This window comes from Palaemon carinicauda, chromosome 12 (genome assembly GCF_036898095.1).
Source record: "Palaemon carinicauda isolate YSFRI2023 chromosome 12, ASM3689809v2, whole genome shotgun sequence".
In the NCBI taxonomy this organism is placed as follows: Eukaryota; Metazoa; Arthropoda; class Malacostraca; order Decapoda; family Palaemonidae; genus Palaemon; species Palaemon carinicauda.
In genome coordinates, this window is record NC_090736.1 from 50401489 (window position 1) to 50408527 (window position 7039).

A 7039-nucleotide genomic window follows, 5' to 3' on the forward strand; every position below is an offset into this window, starting at 1 on the left:
TTCAGCAGGAAGAGAGAGAGAGAGAGAGAGAGAGAGAGAGAGAGAGAGAGAGAGAGAGAGAGAGAGAGAGAGAGAGAAAGCTAGTGAATTTTATATTGACTGAAACACATTTAAGGGAAAACTATCTCTATCTATCTATATATATATATGTATATATATATATATATATATATATATATATATATATATATATATATATATATATATATGTATATATATATATATATATGTATATATATATATATATATATATATATATATATATATATATATATATATATATATATATATATATATATATATATATATATATTAGTTTTCATTGAATGTGATAGCATTACTGGCATCAATTTGTTTCCTACGGGAATCCTCATACTTCCTTAGCTGCTTTAAGTTTTCAGTGATAACCAGCTCCTCATTGCCACGCTGAAATTAAAACTGAATGTACCAAAAAGAAAAATAGTTAGAATACCAATGTTTGATACAACTAAACTTCTAGAAGAAGAGCACAAAGAAACGTAGGAATCGATTTGCAGTCTTAGATACTGTAAGAGACGAGGAGGAGACAATGAAGAATGGTGTGATATTGGGAACATATATCAGTCAGTTGGTAGTGAAGTTTTGGGACATCCAGTTAAAAGGAGAAAGCCAGGGATATCAAACGATACTTGGGATACTATACAAAAGGAGACTAAGACAGAAATTGATTGTTGAAAGTTTTCGAGGAAGTAATGAGAATTACCAGGAAGAGTATACTAAGTATTCCAGGATTGATAGCGAGGTTAAAAGAAAAGCTAGGAATGACTGGAGAGAATATTTAGACATGAAAGCAGAGGAGGCTGACAAAGCTATGCGTTCAGGGAGTGACCATAGCGTAAGAATCGCTCATAGAATTATTAATGAAATTTCTACTGGGGCAAAGAAAAAGAAGCATATATCCATCAAAAAGAGAGATGGCTCTATTATAACAACTGAAGATGAAGAAAGACAACGTTAGATGGAACACGTTAGTCAGGTCATGAAGAGGATATACGAAGTGTATAATTTGAAGCTAATAAAGACCTTGATGTACCCATGCATGAATCCAGTGTGTTTGAAGTCGAAAATGAAGTCACTCCCAGAATACTTACAAGATTATTTTATAGAATGTGGCATGAAGAGCCAAACCTGATGAATGGGAGTTAGGATTGTTGGTGAAAAGGACAAAGAAAGGAGAATTGACTGATTGCAATAATTACAGAGGCCTTTCACTATCGTCAGTTGTCATGAAAATGTATAGTATGCTTATTCTAAAGAGACTAGAGAGAAAGACAGGATTGGAAATAGAGTATGATGCTGTCTTATTAGCAGGACACCACAGGATTTGCAATGATTGCTTACCAGATTGCATGAATAATCACAGGAGGAGCTCAAGACAAATTGAAGAAAGACAGAGATAATGAGAACGGAGTATGGAATGAAATATCATTGGAAGGAGGAAGGATTTATGAGGTAGAATCGTTTCATTATTTAGGAACTATGATTTCTAATACAGGGTCTTTAGAATATTCAGCGAATGATTGAAAAAGCAAATCAGACAATGGCTAGGTTAAGTAAAATTTGGAAATCAAATCGCCAGAAATTACATATAAAAATCAACTATATATATATATATATATATATATATATATATATATATATATATATATATATATATATATATATATATATATATATATATATATATATATATATATATATATATATATATATATATATATATATATATATATATCAGTTTAGTGAGATTTGTGTCACTGTTTGGACCTGAGTCATGGTATGCCAGTGAAATAATCTCCAACAGGTATAGTAGATTCGAGTTAAATTGCAGGATAGGATTAGAAATGAAATTATAAGAGATTACTAGAGTGCCATATGTGGATGAGATCATGATGAGGGGTAGAAGGAGATGGTTTGGACATGCTCTTCGCACTCCCCAAGAGAGATTAGTTCACCAAACGTTTAACTGGGCTCCACAGGGAACTAGAAGAGTTGGAAGACCCAGGCCTACATGACTGAGGACCATGCTGTATAAAGTAGATGATGAAGTATTGAATTAAAAGCTCTACATAGAGACGACTGGCGAAATCAACCCGAGGCGTAGGAGATAATATACATACATTCATATACATTCACACACATATATATATATATACATACATATATATATATATATATATATATATATATATATATATATATATATATATATATATATATATATATATCCTTTTCTGAGTAGGGATACCTTGACGTAGTGAAAAAGTTTGTGTATTACCATGATCAGCAATGCTCTACTAGTCAGGGCCACACATATTAGGTTGGTTTGCTCTGAGCGATTAGACAAAAGTCTCCCGCCATCACTAATCCTCATTGGCCAGTGTAGTGAAGAAAAGTGGGTAGTAGATTGGCCACGGCACCAGCCACCCGTTGAGATACTACCATTAAATAGCTATTGGGTCCTTTGACTGGCCAGGCAGTACTACTCTCTGGTTACGGCCCTTTTTGTCATTGCCTATACACACACACCGAATAGTCTGGCGTATTCTTACCACATTTTCCTCTGTTCTCATATACTTGACAACACAGATTAATAAAAAAATATACTTGGATCAATGGGTTAACTACTGCACTGTAATGATCCAGTTGCTACTTTCCCCTTGATAAGGGTAGAAGAGAGACGATAACTATGGTAAGCAGTGTGTCTAGGATAAGGACACTCCAAATTCAAACCATTGTTCTTTGGTCTTGGGTAGTGCCATAGCGTCTGTACCGTGGTCTTCCACTCTCTCGGATTATAGTTTTCTTGTTTGAGGTTACACTAGGGTATGCTGTTTTGTCTTATTTCGCTTCCTCTTTTTTTTTTATGGGAAGGGTCTAATTTGATCATGTTACAGTTCTTCAAATGTTTTATTTCGTTTGTTTATTCTTCTCTTGTAGTTTATTTCTGTGTCATTTCCTTACTGGGCTATTTTTCTCCGTTGGAGTCCTTGGCCTTATAGCATTTTGTATTTCCAACTAGGGTTATAGCCTGGCTTGTAATAATAATAATAATAATAATAATAACCTCAGACAGGAATAGGCATGTCTGAGGTCTTTATCCAACAATGTACGAGAAACGGCTGCATCTGTAGTAGTTGTTGTTGTTATATATATATATATATATATATATATATATATATATATATATATATATATATATATATATATATATATATATATATATATATATATATATATATATATATATATATATATATATCTTCATTTAAGAGGCTTTATTCTGAATTGAATTTCAATGCAGTATTTACAAAACCAATCCTCTCCATGCAACATGTTTTACACATTACTTCAGTTCAGACAACCCAGCCTTTGAATGTCACAAAACCCTCAGAATATACTGTGTATTCAACTCTAACTGTTGCAAAGTATCTACATCCCGGTTATCTACATAAATAGTGGCAGACATTCATTCGGCCTCTAATGAATGCAAATGGAGTTACTCTGCGTCTTCGTGGATGTAAATGTCTACTGGGGGAATGATAATCGCATTAACAGATTCTGACTTTTTGTATCTCCGGAGCACTTGATGCTTCCTCTCAGAGAGAGAGAGAGAGAGAGAGAGAGAGAGAGAGAGAGAGAGAGAGAGAGAGAGAGAGAGAGAGAGAGAGAGAGAGAGAATTACTACACTGTGATTAGTAATGCAGATTCTTTTCTTCTCCATATCTATCTCTATTTTGGGTCGGGTGCCTTTTTAAACAAGGGAATATCAAACATTGAGAGTAATTTAGGCGAAGTAAAGAATGGGCGAAGACATAATTTCTAATTCCTTAGAGTCATTTTCTGAAATGTAATGAAAAAACAAGATTGATTTTTAAGAGAGGGAAAGAGATGTATTGATAGCACAACGAAATTGTTTTGCTTCAGTCATTTCTAGTCTTGATACTCTGAGTGAAGATTCACATTATCCGATCTATTTCAATGTTAGAGAGTAGATATTAAATTTTTAGTGACCTGTCTTTTTTATATAAAATACAGATAAAGTAATGGGATAATATTCCTTTCAAATAAATCATAACACTTTTCTAGGTTACTAACACCAATTTATCTAGGTTAAGTTAGGTGTCATCCGATGTTTTATAATAATTATTATGATTGTCAATATTATTGTTATTACTTACTAAGCTACATCCCTGGTTGTGAAAGCAGGATGCTATAAGCCCAGAGGCCCCACCAGATAAAATAGCTCAGTGAGGAAAAAACAAAGAAAAATACAATATTTTAAGAACAGTAATAACATAAAAATTTACATTTCCTATATAAACTATAAAAACAAAACAAGAGGAAGAGAAATAAAATAAAATAATGTGCCCGAGTGTACCCTCAAGCAAGAGAACTCTAACCCAAGATAATGGAAGACCATGGTACAGAGGCTATGGCACTACCCAAGACTAGAGAAAAATGGTTTGATATTGGTGTGTCCATATCCTAGAATAGCTGCTAATCATAGCTAAAGAATCTCTTCTACCCTTACCAAGAGGAAAATAGCCACTGAAGAATTACAGGTGCAGTAGTTAACCCCTTGGGTGAAGAAGAATTGTTTGGTAATCTCAGTGTTGTCAGGTGTATGAGGACAGAGGATAATCTGTAAAGAATAGGCTACACTATTCGGTGTATGTATAGGCAAAGAGAAAGTGAACCGTAACCAGAGAGAATTATCCAATGTAGTACCGTCTGGCCAGTCAAAGGACCCCATAACTCTCTAGCAGTAGCGTCTGAACGGGTGGCTGGTGCCCTGGCCAACCTAATACCTAAAATAATAAATATGGTATGAAAGAACTTTGATATTTAAAGTAGTATGTGCCATTTTTCCTGTAAGTTTCGCAAGCTTCACTACCATAGCTTTTTATATTTTGCAGTTTGTCAGATACCTTTATAGATTTCTTTGAAAGTATTCCCTGAGTAATATTCCAATAACGATCGTTTCAAATTTAAAGCCTACTGATGATGTGTGTGGATATATATATATATATATATATACATATATATATATATATATATATATATATATATATATATATATATATATATATATATATATATATATATATATATATATATATATATATATAAATGTATGTGTTTGTTATATATATACATATACATATACTTTTGTTTTGGTCATGCTCACCCTCCTCATCCCTAGGTAGGGTAGGGGGGTAAGGAGTAGTAGTCATACCCTGGTTAGAGGGGGACACGTGTGCTTGTGTATGCACATTCATCTATATATTTAGTCGTCGTTTTAGACGCACCGCGTACACTACTGATTTCAGTCTTCTGGAAGCGTTTAGACGTCATAGATGCATCCTGAGTAATGATCTTTCTGTTAGTATAGTCTTATGGAAGCGTTTTAAACATTATAAATTCACTCTGAGCAATGAACTTAATGTAATTTTAGTGTTCTGGATGCGTTTTTAACGTTAAAGATATTTCTGAGCAATGATCATTCTGTAATTTTATTCTTCTGAAAGCGTTTTAAACGTTAAAGATGCAATCTGAGCAATGATCTTCCTTTTTTTCTTTCCTCTTTTCCACTTTTTTTCCTTCCTCTTTTCCTCTTTTTTTCCTTCCTCTAACTCCTCTTCAGCATTCTATATTTTTCTTTTACCTCTGCGTGCCCGACCGCATCTATCACAGAGGCCAATAGCTTCTAATTAGGGCAAAGACTTAAGAATCTCCTGTTATTTGTAGGAATTCTTTACGTTAAAAAAAAATAATTTTATGTTCGTGTGTACAGTATTTGCGCGCTCTCGTATGCTTAAACGGATAGAAACATGCTCTAAGGTGCGAGTAGAATGATAATGATTGATACACACTATATATATATATATATATATATATATATATATATATATATATATATATATATATATATATATATATATATATATATATATATATATATATATATATATATATATACATATATATATATGTGTGTGTGTGTATATATACGCACGCACACACACACACACACACACACACACATATATATATTATATATATATATATATATATATATATATATATATATATATATATATATGTGTGTGTGTGTGTGTGTGTGTGTGTGTGTGTGGGTGTGTGTGTAGATGGGTATATATATATATATATATATATATATATATATATATATATATATATATATATATATATATATTTGTATGTTATGATAGATGGATATATGAATATTTGTATGCACAGATGAATTGGGGTTGTGGTGGACATTGTCAGAGGATATGGCATACGAAGTGGTGAGGTGGGATGTGGGCTTAGTTTTCAAGGCACTCCTTAGGTCACCAATGTGACAGGAGTGAAGGAGGCAGGATTAAAAGAAAACTTCCTAAACAACTAATTTTATTTATTGACAGCATAGGTATTTATAGTCCCCCATGTAGCCACATAAGGGTGACCATTCCATGTGTACATTCAATAGTTTTTTTTAATAAGGTTGACTATTGGCATAAAAATTTACACTATAATAAGAGTAATGCAAATGGAGTTGAAATTAATGTGTTACATTCGTATGGCTTTTGCCTTTATTTGAACAGAGTCTGATGGTGGTTACTGCGTTCGCTGCATAGAAAACAGAGACAGCATTCTTCTTTATTGTGTGTGCATTGTTTGCTGAACATACATCAAAAGTAAAAAAATGAAAAAACAGACTAAAACATTCTTTCATTGTGGAAGAAACGATGTATAGTGGAGGATGAGGTAGAAATTCTTATAAGGGAAATTATATTTGTCTAACTTGTTATGAAGTGAATAAATTATCCTTGCAAATATTAGATTAACTTCTAGACATTGCTTAAACACAGACAAAGGATATTTTATTATATTTTATATGTATCCTGTTTGATAAAAAGATTTATATCCATATAGATACCAAATGAAACTTCAGTACACTACATTTTCTTTGTTTTGACCTATTCTCAACTAA